This window comes from Falco peregrinus, chromosome 10 (assembly GCF_023634155.1).
Source record: "Falco peregrinus isolate bFalPer1 chromosome 10, bFalPer1.pri, whole genome shotgun sequence".
NCBI lineage: Eukaryota > Metazoa > Chordata > Aves > Falconiformes > Falconidae > Falco > Falco peregrinus.
In genome coordinates this window covers 35114716-35129092 of record NC_073730.1, presented here as the reverse complement: position 1 = coordinate 35129092, position 14377 = coordinate 35114716, and the positions used below count along the sequence as shown (strand labels likewise).

General features: G+C 44.3%; 1 protein-coding gene across 20 annotated transcripts in view; it reads left to right on the top strand.

Moving 5' to 3' along the window:
- The window catches only part of LOC114014115 (uncharacterized), a 92304-nt gene that overhangs the window by 55224 nt on the left and 22703 nt on the right, over positions 1-14377 (top strand). For 16 of the 20 annotated variants that reach the window (XR_008748951.1, XR_008748963.1, XR_008748954.1 and 13 more), the window contains one exon: positions 2103-2195. The exons of the other annotated variants lie outside the window; for them this stretch is intronic. The gene's annotated coding sequence lies outside the window, so the exon portion shown is untranslated. The remainder of the gene's footprint in view (positions 1-2102; positions 2196-14377) is intronic. 20 annotated transcript variants of the gene reach the window in all.

Below are 14377 nucleotides of genomic sequence, written 5' to 3'. Positions count from 1 at the left end.
GCGTCTTGGCTGATCCAGGGATTAAAATCTTTTAATGTTATGTCCCAGACAGTGAGTAATGTGATACAAAAAGATTCCAATGCATTCAGCAAAGCCAACACAGCAAGACCTGAACAAACCCCAGAGGACACCAAAACAACCATATAAGTAAAATATAGGTCAGTGTTTTCAAATTTGGTGTAAGTTCTTTTTGTCTAATTAATCTATATCTATCAATATGTTAATGACAAGGAGGCACAGAAAGCTGACTGCCACTGAAAGGTCCCCAAGGCTGAAAGAAAACAGTCTCAGCTTGTGGCTAATTATTTTTTTCCTTAAAATTTATTGCTCTGGAAGATAAGCAAACATGGTGTTTATTTGACCTATGCATCTTGTACCAGACTCTTTCCAAATACCATGCTTTAACACCACAATTAAAATTATAGAGAAAGAAGAAAATGCTGCTGAAAACAGCAGCACAACAGTGAAGAAAAGAGATGAAGATGGCTTGAAATTACAGCAGTTGCTGCATCAAGATGTTCATCACCCTGGTCTGTGGCCATGCAAGATACGGGCTGAGTTTCCAGCCCTGGTGATTTTCCTCACGGGTCTCATGACATCTGCTGTTTTCTTCTTGAGAACCCAAGCCTGGAAGTGTGTTGCTAAAGGACAGTCTCAGCTTTCCTTTATGAGGTGCCTCTGCCTTATTTTCCAGGGCAGTAAGGCATGGCTCTGGGACCCCAGGGTGGTCTGCAGTGGCCATCTGCTGCCCTTGTCCGTCCTCTGGCTCGGCCAGCCCCGCACGCCTGGGCAGCATCGGCCTCGGTGCGGGGCTGTGCTGAGCAGGTGGCCCCACGGCCGGCACGTCACGTCACCGCGCTCATGGGGCTGCGGGCAGCTGTCACCAGGCGCTGTGGCTACCCATGCCTCATGTACAGCTGTACTTCCCTCACCAAGGTAGCCTGTGATCCTTGGGGAGCTATCACGATATCTGATTTATGCAAGAGTCTGTAATCAACTTCTGATGGTTATTTCTGTAGCTGATAGGAATGTAAAATTTCAGATAACAAATATTAGTAATGATAAGCGAAATCTCCGATAAGAACACCCCCCCCACACTAAATGGGAAGACTCTGCTCTGACTGCTGCAGCGCCTCTGCCCCTTGCTGTCAGAAACTTTCCTGAAAGATGAATTTGTGGAATAGAAGTAGGCTACCAAGACTGAAAGTGTCATCACTTGACACAGACCTTGTTCTTCCCAAGCAGTTAGGTTGGTTGTGTCTGTGTACGGTGACTCCGTTTAACCTAAGATGAGTCAAAGAGGGGGGCCTTTCTGGTTTACATTGTGTTGCATCTTTGGGAAACCAATTTAAAATTGATGCCCAGTCAAAGCTCCTGGCAATGATGGTGTTAGCTACTGCACACAGCTGCTCCCACTAGTGACTGACACGGGGTCTTTGATCATTTTGTTGATGCTTTTGAAATGCACAGCTTTTCTTCTTCCACGCTAACGGCTTTATAACTGATTCATAATCTCACTCTTCTGAACGAGGTTAAGGTATGGCTGAATATGTTGCTGAGTAAATGGCTTGCTTGGTGGTGTATCTATTAGGCTTGAAAGAAATTATCACTGACTCGCCTAAGAAGAGGTTTAAATTTCATATAATAGAGGATATACATCCCGATGTGCATGCTGTTTATAATGCATTGGTAGAATTTATTATAGGAACATCCAGACCTCTTAAACACGCACTAAATTTAACTTTAAAGCAATGCTAATTCAGGGGGAAAAAACGGTAAGCATCATCTGTCGTCAATTTGATAGTCTGTGATATGTGTAACCAATTGTTCTTATTTACATTAATTTGCATTGTGAAAAGCAATTTTACAGTTTCAGTCAGACTTAATAGGCAATTTGCAGCTCACTGCCTAATGGCGTAGTTACTTAAGCCTGCCCCCAGGGTGCTTTCTAGACCTGTTATGAGACTAAACCTTTTAAATGTTCAATTGAACATCTTAAAAAGTCAAAAAGTCTTTAGCTATTAGACCTGGTTCGTACTTGCCTTGTCATATTAGATATTATTGCTACAGATGCCCTTTGATTCAGATATTTTTTGCCCTAGACTGCAGAAGTGGTGATTTGATTCTACAAAACACTGTGGCATGAATGGTTCCCCCTGCCCCCAGAGGCACTTTGATGAAGGAAGAAGGTCAAGGTAAGAATGTCCTGGCCAGCCTTGCACCGTGGCATTTTGTGGATCTACTAACTTCATTTAATGACTGGCTTTTCACCAAGGCTTCTCATCATAATGACACATTTCCGCATTTACGAAAGCATGAGGCATCTTTGGTAGGTGTGATAAAAGCTAATTTTACAAGAAGACTGAACGAAAGCCGTTAATTCCCAACAATTTTACTTTGGGCTGAAGATACTGGGGCAGACCAAAACCCAAAATATCCGACACTGGGTGACGCTGCAGAGGCTGTTGTGGTTTTTGGCACTCTCAGAGCACTACCCTAGGAAAGGTTCTTTGCCCCAGCAAGTTACATTAGGGGATTGCAATTCTTCTGATGATATGTTTGGTTGTTGAAGAAGCACTTTGAGAAAGCATATAAGCAGTCCTGTAGGGAAGGTCACTGGTTCAGAGTGTTGCAGATGAGGGACAAAGCAGCAAAGACCTCAAAAGACAGAGCCTTCTTAATTCCTTACTCTGGTTGCATGCAACAGGTCACGGAATGTTTTAAGTTATGTATGATAAGAAAAATGCAATGTACCCGAGACTGAAGCAGGTTGCTGACGGTGGATGGAGTGAGCAATGATCGTGGTTGTATGTCTGGCCTTTGTACCTAGTGGGTCATGTGGAAGTGTCAAGTGGGAGTTAGTTTTGTAGGAGTTACACAAAAGATAGGGTTGGGATACTCGCTCGTTTATGTGAAGATATTGACAAGTTTGAGATCACAATGAATCAAGACCTATGTTGTAGTTTGACAGCGATCCTCTTTCATATTCAGCAGTGTTCATTTCCAGCACGCTTCCAGATGTTGAGATACTTGTTTCTAACCCATGCTGATATCACTAGATATATGCACTTCACAACAGATTATGGAAATGTGTGAATGTTATTGGATTTCTGTCTTCTCTAATATGCTACAGCAACTAAATGGCATTTTCTAGGAAAGAATATTGTGCCACACTGAACTAATGTAATACCACCATCCTTCTTCTTTAGGGGTCTGCTTTATTTCTACAAGAGGGTGTTTTACTTCAAAAGTTGTCACAATTCACTTCACAGTAGTATACTAGAGAGATCCAAAAAAAATTGCTGTAGCTCTGTGCTGCTCGGCATATCTTGCTTTTGCAGCGTTGTGCAGAGCGTGGAAAGATAGTCAAGGAAAGTCATGTATCAAATCACGCCATGTCATAACGCAAAAAGTCCCTTATCTACAATGAGCTCAAAGTATTTGAGCCTGTGAATATCCCAGCCAGTTTAGCAAAAAATAGCTAAAGTAGAATTATGCTTTTGTAATGTTTTTCAGCTAGATCTGGCTAGTTTGAGGCCATCTGAGCTTTGTGATGCATGGAGGTGGTGTAGATAGCCTAGGCAATCTGGTACTGTCTATATTTGTACTTCAGAATAGCAGTGATCTAACCTATTTTCAGTTTTAAACCTTTTTTTTTTTTTAAGATGGCCTTTGCTGTTTTCTCACTGTGACATAATTAAAAAGCACAAAAGTTCAGAAATCACAAGTGTGAGAGGTTGAAGACAGCCTTTTAAGATGGGAGCTATAGGACATTTTCACAGCACTAGCATGAATCTCTGCTGGTTTTCAGAGGTTTGCTTGTAACACAGCTAATATTTTTAGCTTTTTATGAAGAGGAGTGACAATTACAGATGCACACAATGTGAACTGTGTTCTGTGATTAAGGTGGTGTTAGACCTCAGGCAGGAAGATAGCTGGAGCTGCTCTCCCTCCACCCTTGCCCTGGATGGCCTTGGTTAGGGTCTGACTTACCCCACTGGGGCCTTGCCAGAGCCCAGGAACCTCACAGGTGACTTTGCTGTTGTCCTCTCACATCAGCTACTACTGGGTAATCCTGCTGCAGAGTTTGCCACAAAACCCACCAGGGAATAACGTTTCTTTTCAACCTGCTCTGGGTTGTTCCTCTGCACTTACCAAGAAGTCCATACCTAGTGGTAAAGGCTGGTCATCTGAGACAGCCACCCACGACTAAGGTTTGATTTGCTCCCCCCCGACCCCAGGGTGTCCACTCAAAATCCTAAGGGCATTAGGAGCAGTCCCTGCTGTTGACCACACATTTTAGAAGAATGTTCTTACGGAACTGCCGCGCAGTCTTTGTTCTACTTCCCAGACACCCAACTCTCTGCAAGTCTCTTGTAAGTCAGTTGGCTTTTGTGTTTTAAAGTCTGTATTCTCCAAAAGGCAGAGGTAATATTTAAGAAAATAAAAAAAAACACAATAATGGAGGATTTTGGACTAGTTGAGATCTTTTACCTTTAAATCAATGAATGACAAGGACAGTTACAGTTTCTAGTTTGCTGCAGCACAGTGCAGACTCAGAGTTGTTTCTTGTTTATTAATGTTTAGTAAACAGCAACCTGCAGATAGAAGATGGTACTTTACAGACTAGTGCTGCTATGTACCATGCTAAGACTATTTTTTTAATCTTTCATTGATTTTTGCAAGATGGGTTTTATCAGCTGAGCTGCATACCCTCTAGGTTCATGCTGAATACTGAGTGTATTCATTAAAGCGTAGAGAAGAACTCAGGAAAGACATTAGTCCATTAATCACTTGCACGTAATGACCTTCATGCCTGTATCTCAAAGTGGCCAGCCATGTCAGCCTAAGTAGCAATGCCAAAACACGTTAATTCTCAGCCCAGGTGACACAGGACAGCGCACTCCCCGGAAGTGGCGGCAGGAGGAACAGCGTCTTGCGAGAAACGGGGTGAGGGTGCAAAGAGATCATCCCAAAGCGTAGAGGGTATGACCAAGAGCAAAGAACCGCAGGAGCACGGTCAGTCCCAGCTGTCCCTGGCAGCCCCCGCCACTGTGCCCATCAGTGCCTGTGCCAGACCTGGCCCTGGCTGCGGGACCTGGGGGTGCCCGTGGGGGCAGCACAGTGCTGGGAGGTCCTCACCAACAGAAGAAAGTGATGTTCTTTAAAATGCTGATATCCAGAGAGAGAGGAGTCTAGAATTCTGATGTACTGAAATTAACTCCTGTACAGATTACTCACAACTTACTTGCACAGACTGTTACGTGTGTAGAGTCCTTTTCAGTGGCTAGGAATGATAATTAAGGCAAAACAGAAATCAAATGAACAGGCATGTTGTGCTTTCAGTGATGATGCCAGTGTTTAAAAACTGTGGTTACAGCATAGAACAAGGCAGAACATATTTCTTTAAAAGGAATTACATACAAAAGCATGAAAACTTTTCTGCAGCTATTCTGATAGCAGAGTGCCAAGACTGTCTGCAAAACCAGGACAAACAACTGTAAGAAGCTGTTCAGCCTGAGTGAATTTTCTGTTGGTGCTGGTGCCTTGTCCTCTGCTGCTGTGAGAGTGGGCTGCTCCAAACGTGGTGGGACCTTGTGAAGAAGAGACTATGGCCTGTTGTAGCTGCCAAAACCAGCATCTCATGTTTTTCTTCTCCTTTTCCCCTGTTGTGGTGCTTTGGCAGTGCTGGGAGATATGTTACAAATTCAAATCCCCAAGTGAACACAGGATGAGTTATCTCATGCCAAGGACTGATGTTGTCAGTGGAGGTCTGTTGATGTGGGCTAGGTGTGGCAGGGAGAAATGAGGGGAAACCTAACAAAATGCTGACCTTTCACTGTGGCAGCATCCCAGGGGAATCCGGAGAGGGCAGTGCTGTACCCTGGGCTCACACGGGGCTCCGGGCAGAGGCACCGGCAGGTGGGAGGGGCTGGACAATACCTGTCTGCTGAAATAAGCATGGCCTTGAGCACAGGAACATTGTCAAACGGGGCTGTCTGTGGCTGAGATCACTTCTTTCCCACTTGAGTAGGAATGCATCAAATTGCTGCTAGGAAACAGCCTATGAGCTGTTTAAGTGATATAAAAACACTTTTTAATTTTTCCTGAAATGGCTCTGATACACTGAAAATCCTGATCGCACTGACTGCTTTTGATTTACTTTTCTTTCTCATTCTTAGTGCTGTATACTTTCCAGATAACTCCAGCGTCTAATTTGCCAGTTCTTTGTTTTCATCTACCAAATCTCTGCTAGACTTTGAAAAAAAGAGGTGACTCTATCAGCTTTGTTGGCAAGGTTTAGTTAACTGTCCCCAGAACACCCACATACGAGCAGCTTGTCTCTGGATTTTTAGTTGACTGCTGAGAAAGCTGCTTTATGACAAAAGTATGATTAATGATTGCTTTTGCATGTTTCTTATAAATGAGATGCTCTGTCACTAAATAAATACAGAAATAAATGGACTGGGTATAAAAGAACACGTTTTTCACCAAAAATGGCATCCTTAGTTGTAAATTTTAACAGATGTCATGAAACCAAAGATACTATAATCTATTACAAAAAGCCTTTGAAGTTCCGTTTTAATTAACTTGCAAAGGCATCAGGACTCTCAAAAAGTAAATGGTATGTGAAGTGTATCTCCAGGACCGCTTGAATGTAATGAGGATGCGATGGGCGTGGCTGGAGAATGGAAGTACCAGAGAACACAAGCTAAGAGCAGTCACTACTGTGGCAAAGCATAGTTGATATTTAGCAAAGCAACCCTGGCATGGAAAGCAACTGTGAAAAAATTCCTGCCACTCCCTTAAAAAAACCTTATTCCAGCAGTGAAAGAGGAAAGGCTCTGAAGCTGAGCTTAACAGAGGCAGGGAATGGTATATGCTGGGGTAAGAGTATGTTCACATAGAGATGGTGAATGTCATTTAAGTTGTTTTTCCTGGGTGCTCTTGCTCTTGACCAATGTCAGTGGCTCACAGCACACTTGTGGGTTCCTGTCCCCACTGCCCAGCACAGCAGTGTGGGGCAGTGGGGGCAATGTGGGGCAGGATGTCCGCTGCCTGGCCAGCTGGACCTGCCCCGCACTGGGTAGCGCAAATGGGGCCTGTCAGGACTGCTGTAAAAATAAATGCTGTGAAGCTGCCCCAGAAGCAGCACCCTCCCAGACCAAAGTTCCAGTTGGCCCCCAGAGCCAGGTGAAAGCAGGAACCCCAGCACCAAGAGGGGGCTCAGCATACTTTGCACAAAGAGGTAAATACGCCTTGAACTTCTGATGGTGATGCCTGTGAACCTCAGTCACATTATCTCAGGTGGAGCATGAACTCGGACCAGCCAGAACTAGGTCTGAGACAGTTTTCAACTTGTGCCCTTCCCGCGCTGCCCAAGGTGGATGTTAGCATTGTAAGGATTGCTGCGTCTTTGCAGCCTTTGGGCCAGCTCCGGGGCTGGTCCTTAGGAAACACAGCATGGCTTGTTCGGCGCGTGAGTGTTGGTGGGCAGTCCATCGCACGCTGCAGACACCTTGCAGCTTTTCTTTTCTGGAAAGCTCTGACTGAATGAAAGGAGACTGGGGCTGTAGCAGCTTTGTCTCCAAATATTTTGTATTGGCTACGGATGGAGCTCCTGCTCGCTTTATAGCATCGCTGTTTTTTGAGTGAAGGTAACCATATGCTGTATTTTCGTAGCATGTGTTTCCATGAGATTTCCGTACCAGAGCAGATGGGCATGCTCCAGTATGGCAGAATTATATCTCTGTGGCACCGCTATGAACCCCAGTGTGTAACCACGGAGTAGATGGCACTTCATGTTTGTGTATGATAAGCATGTTTTAAATAGGTTTGTGATTCCCCTAACTAATATAAATTCCAGTAATATCTGAAATCCCAGTTGCATGCCCACTACTCACTGGCTTTCCAGTTCTGTATTATCATTCTTTTTGCTCCTATTGATGCCATTGTCGACTGTGTCACTACTAATGCATTATGGAGGTCTTCCAGCCTGGTGTAGATAGACATTCTTACAAACTCTTTACTGTGTACTTGGTCATCGAAGCTCAACGAAGCAGCAGCACAGCAGTCCCAGGTGAGTCTGTCACCAGCTACACCTTGTCCTGCCTATGTTCAACACCCTGTTCCTCTACAGACTGTGAATAGCGGGCAAGTCATTTCGAGGCGCATAGTGACCTGATTTCTCCTTATGGTGGGGTTAATCCCCGTGGGCTGTGAGCTGGCCCTTGCAGCCCAAGGCCCCGCTCCCTCGCCGACGGTTTGGCACTGCTGCTCTGCACTTTGCAGCCACGGTAGGGGAGCGGGCACCGAGGCAGTGGCACAAGGCACAGGTAGTCTGCAGTAGAGCAAAGAGAACGTGAGCTGCAGCCGTGCATTGAAACACCATTCAAGCAAGGTATCTACAGTCCCTCGAGAAGCAGCATTGCGGCATTCGATGCTCAGTTCTGCTGCCTGCAGCTGGCTCCCCCTGCCCGGCCCGGCCCTGCCCGCCTGCTTTTCCCGCTCTCTTTGTGGCTGGTGTTTCCTTGGGGGCCATCTCCGCTGACCACCCGTACGTGCAGACGGTTTTCGTTCACCCACTCATTTCCTGTTTTATTTGATTCTCAAATAATGCTGCTCAAGCATTAAAATAGTGTGATTAAAAATTTTTTTAAAGGGCAACATGACTGCTCAGGGGTTTGCAGGGGAGAACTAATGGGATGAATAAATGGATGACTGGTGGATCTGAGTTTTAAACACAAAAAACCAACCAAGTTCCCTCTGTTACAAGTGTGGGATTTAGAAGGTCTCATTCGGGGGTTTATCTGATGGGGGGGTGTTTGCTCGTCTCCGCAATTTGCAGCTTGATCCCCAGTGCGAGGTTCTGCAGAGAAAAGGCTATTGTTTTGGGGTCCAGGAATAGCAAGCGGGGCTGGATCCACCAGAACAAGGTGGATTTTCAGCGTGAAGGAAGCCAGGCAGCACTTGCCCTTCATCTGTATTTGAATGTGGGCTCTCGGCTAGAACAGAAGCCCTGGAGAGCTGTCAGAGGATTATCTCCGCTGCTCTGCAGAAGTTCAGGGTATTGCCACCAAAGCAGCCTGAGCCTCCGATTTTATACCAACTTAGCCAAGATAAAAATCAGACTCGGCATTCCTAGCCTCTGAAGGCAGCCTGATAAAATTAGCAGGAGTAATTTTCTGTAAAAAAGTGTTTTGATATATTAGCAAAAGCCAGAAGATTAAATTCAAGGAGTAGGACTTGAAGCTACGTTTTCTCTGTTGGTGTAAACAGAGATCATTACACTGAAACAAATGGAAGTGCTCTTAATTTACACCACCTGAAGGCCTGACAAATTCCTGTTTCTTTAGACGCTATAATGAATAGACGTTTCAGGGGTATGAGTTGAATTCAGGTACAAACCTTAGCCTTTAATTTCCCGCCTGCTTCACTCTGATCACTCTAGCAGCTGGCTTTATTTCACTGCAGTTGTTTAAAAATTAATAGTGTAATACACTCTAGTCAATCCTTCCTACCGAGCAATAATATTTTTTGTAAATTTCATTTTTGGGTTTTAGGCTGACATCCTCATTGTAATGCATCTTCATTCTGATTTCCACCAAGTGCTTGATATTGTGAATTATGTGGAATTTTTAATGGGCAGGCTTCTCATGTAAATTTTGCAACTCCCAGTAATCAGACTCACCCACATGCGAAGCGGGGAGCAGGAACCTCTGTAGTCATCAAAGGTGCAGATTCAGGCAATGAAGCAAAGCTGCATTTTCCCGGAGAAGCAGGGGGAGCTGCCCTCGAGTTTGCTGTGTGTTACTGCGAACAGCTTCGAGGCAAAGTTCCATTATTTCTGACCTTTCTGTCCACCACACAGCGCAACTGTTGCCATTTGGGACAATTTAAGGTACTTCAGACTGTTGTGTAAGAGTCAGCAAACCATTCTAGCATCATCATTAGCTGTCCCCGCAGCTGGCGTGGAGTGAAAGCAAACACTTTCAGGCAATTCTGAGCAAGAGTTCCTTCAGCATCCTTCTATTTTCCAGTAGTTTGATACCAAATGCGAATTTCCGTTTATTATTGTACTGAGCAGGATACATTTCTCGGGTTTTTGTTGCTATCTGCCACGAACCCAGAGAAGAGTACATTTATTTGAACCTATAATTTATTGGCATAACGACCAAGAATTAAAAGACCAGGGATAACTGGCAACAGCAAGTTTTTTGATCTTTTTGATCTAAAAACTCCCATTTTTTAAGGTTACTTGCTACGTGCTTTGCAAGTAGTTTGGGTCTCTGTTAACCTGCAGTTTAGGTCAAAAAGAACCACAGGAAAACTAAGAGTTTGACCAGCAAGAAACAATGGCGAGTTTCTTACAAAGTGGAGGAGAGACAGCAGGAACTGCTGCTGTGGCTCACGGGGCCAGAGCCTGCTGGGTCACTGGGGAAAGCCCCACAGCATTCCTGCAGCTTGCTTGGGCTTGCCACGCATGAGCCTTGTGCCCATCCCACCTATTCTTAGGGCAGCTCTAGCTCCCCACCCTGCTCAACCCCCTCCTGGCCACCCCGTCCCTGCCTTCAGCTCTGCCGTGCCAGTTTGCCTAGTGCAGTGCCGCTTCGTTTTGGAGCAGTGGTGAGAGCGATGGCAGCAGTGCTGACACTGGTCCTGGGTGACGCGGGGGGCACAGGGACCTCACCTCGGACCCAGGCCTGAGCCAGCAGAGCATGGTGAGAGCAGGAAGTGCGGAAGGGCTGGAACGCCGGGCTAGCCCCCACACTGGGTGATGCTGGCCGTGAGCATCGCTGGCTTCTGCTGCCGACGTGGCCGGGAGCACAGGCGCCCTGCCATTGCACGCCTTTGCTCTGCTGACCTGCCCGGCCTTTCTCAGTCCTCCCTGTTTCAAAGTGCGTATTGTATTTACTGCCCTGTCATAACTGGAAGTTTTATGAATGGTGTCTTCAATAAATTTGACTGTTAATGTTTTCTCCATCCTGTTAGGAAATACACTGTTTACAGATGATTACATTTTCTAAATGACCGCATTTGCTGCTTAGCCTTTCAGTGAAATGCCTGGAAAAATGTGTTTCTGTAGCCTGCAAGGGAAATAACGGGAAGCCCCTCCCTCCTGGTTCAAAGAGGCTCTCAAAAAACCACCCAATTTTTAGCACTGGATTTATCTCAACAATGCACAGTCATTTAAAAGCTTCCTGAGCTGTTTGTGCTTATGAGGAACGTTTCTAATGCAACTTTAGAGCACGCAAAGTGAATATGTCTAGCTTGGCAGATGGCTTGAAGAAAACCTGCTTAGTTCAATCATTAGGTCAAGCCAAATAAATTTCTACCTTCTTCAAAGAAAATCACTAGTGAATGTCGAGGCTGAAGTGATTTTAACTTCCTTGACGTGGAGGATTTAGTTAAATCAAACAATAATAAACAGCCAAGAGATGTAATTTTTGGTTATAAAAAGAGTTCAGCAACAACACGTTCAAAGACAAAATAATTCTTGCTATTCACTGCATCATAGTATTTAAATACTTAGGGCATTAAATATTAGTAAGGTTTATTTTCAGGGGCAGCTGACAGCTCTGGAGCTTAGTCCCCAGTCTGCTGTATCCTTCAGTTTCAGAGGAACTGTGCAGGAAATTTTGTTCTTCAGTTGGGCTTTTCGTTGCATTACAGATCAGTAAATGGCAGTAAATTGAGCTCTGGCGATGGAAAGGTCGCTGCAGGGCATTTGGAAATGAAAGGACTATTTTGTGTCTCATTTAGAGACTTTTCTTATATATTGGTGTGTGTTATCCAGTGGCCAGGGTAATGGGCCTCAAGAATAAAGTGTTGTTTAAGTAAAATAGCTGTGGTTTGCGGGGGGGAATAACTAAACCAGAAGTTCTGAGAAGCAACTACCATGTTCTCAGGCATCTGAAATGTATCTGCTACTAAGAGCGAAGCAATTTTTTCTAATACCAAAATCCCAGTTTGCGAGGATGCTAAATCATCCTCAGGCTTAACACAATAGTCTCTTGGCAACTGCAGGTGCTTATCTTGAAAGATTCATTTTTACAACAGATTGAATTCTCAGAAAAGAGGCCAAACATAAAGATGTTAGAAATCAAAGCGAAAATCCAAAAGGGTTTTGAGGCTTGATTTTGTTAAGCATCCAAATGTTTGGATATTTATTTGAAACTTATTCAAGCTGCTTAAGTCTAGAAAACTGGTAATAGGCTGCATCCTCCCTGCTCTGTGACTGAAAGTCTTGGCACATACAGTTCCAAATTGCATTGACCTTTTTTGCTGCCAAATTCTATTGCGTTTTCATTTCTAATTTACTGTCCAATCCAGGCCCAAGGTCTCTAGCTTTTACTACCTTTCTAAGTTTCTGTTTCGTATTCAGTACGTGCTTTTCTGCCTTGCTTAATAGTTTTCATTTTTTTTCCCAGTTAAGTCTCACCTTATTACTCAGAAATCTAGGGACTGACATATGAGATCAGGCTGACAATCCATCCGCTTTGTTATCCTTTCTTCTGTAATTTACCACTGTCAGATGCTTCAGAAGGCACAGGAAAAACCACAAAAATGGATCATTATGGGAACCTTTGTCCATAGGAAAAATCCAGAGTATATTTCTATGCTAATATAGAAGGTTTTATATCCTCTTCCATAATACCTGGCTGAAATAAGTGTTTTGTCTGAGCACCTATATACATAGCTGAATTCTATGAAATGTTCACTCTCAGCAATATCCATTGGCAGTGAGTTCCACAGGTTTATTCACAAGATTTTCTGGTTGTTTCTGCCTACATCTTTATTTCCTCTGATGATACTATTATTTATCTTTTTTACTGGTTTGCTAATTTTCCAAAGTAGTGTCACTTGTGATTCTCATTAATGTGCTAAATGTCACTTCCTTTTGAGCAGCAAGGAGAATGCTACGTAAAAAGAATTACAATACATATTCTTCCTCTAATTTTTAGACTATATTTGCATAAAGCATATTTTAAAGTATACTGTAAAGGCTTTTCTTCTGAAATCTGTGGTTGGAATTACTCACCTCTTTCTTCCTGGCAGCTCTTTTGCATTGCTATCTTCTGTTAAGTAGCAAATTTGCAAAGGGAAAAGTATCCATGTAAAAAAACCATCTTGGCATGTTTCTCTTTCTTTCTATTTCCTCTGAGTATTCCTGATGTAATTTCTTTAATTCACTCTTAGTGATGGTTGCACCATTTTCCTGAAAATGGCAGATGGAAAGCACCATACTGGGGGTGAAGGAGGAGGGCACAGGGCTCGGGCAGCTCCTCCCTGGGCTGGGCATGATCAGGGGTGGGGGTCTCCTGCACTGCTGACCCCTTCACCCTGCCATGGGCCACAGCGGAGGCTGCGGGTGGCTGGTCCTTGTGGTGGCCCAGGAGGGCAGTGCGGACCCCAGCTGCAGTGCAGACCCCAGCCGCAGTGCAGACCCCAGCCGCGGTGCAGCCCAGCCCCGCGGCCGAGGAGGACCCGCCACTGTCCTTACCCAGACCCACCTCTGGTTCCTTCTCTTTATTTCTTCATTTTACCAGTCCAGGCTTGCCAGCCGTGCTGGACTGGCGGGACCTTTGCAAATCTTGGTGCTACTTCTCACCTGTCACTCGGCTTGCTTTCTCCATATTGGATGCTTTTGATCCATGCTTGGGATTTATCAGTTTAATTAATCTAATCTCTGCATTATCATCCACACTAACTGACATAATTCCTGACAATGTTTTGTTGATCCCTGTGATTCTGAATGAGAGTGAAGCTATGTAGCAGCATATGGCAGTAGTTCTTATCTGTGGTGGCTAAGTTTAGCTTTTTTTTAGGCCTTTTTCTTTTAATCAGAAATGTATATTTGCTTAGAGATTAGGCCATCTTTGTGTGTTTCCGCATTGATAAAACTATGCTTGTTAATGTTATGTAAAATCCTATTGTGTTCCCGCAGACTTTTGCAGGAGCAAACTTCATGTGCGACATCACAGGGCATCGCTACAGGGAAATGCACAGAGAGGTGTGGTGCACAGGCCCTTTTTTTTTAAGTATTAAAATTTGTTGGGTTTTTTTAAGCGTTTGCGGAAAGAAAAATACTATTAAAAGAAGTATGTGGCTAGATTAATCCAGGACTACTTCCAGTATTGGCAGTGGTATGGTTTCAGACCCTCAGTGGTTATACCTGCAGTAATTTTAATTGGCTAATGTTTCTTTAATTACAAACTGCCACTGAGTTGTGAGTTGCCATGATAGTCCTGTCTTCCAAGGATGCGCTGAAGCGTTTTGGATCCCAATGCCTGGTATTTATGAAAGGTTTTTATAGTACAGACTCAGCAGTTTGCACAGTTTGGTGAATTCGTTTAGAGTAATTAGTGTAACACCA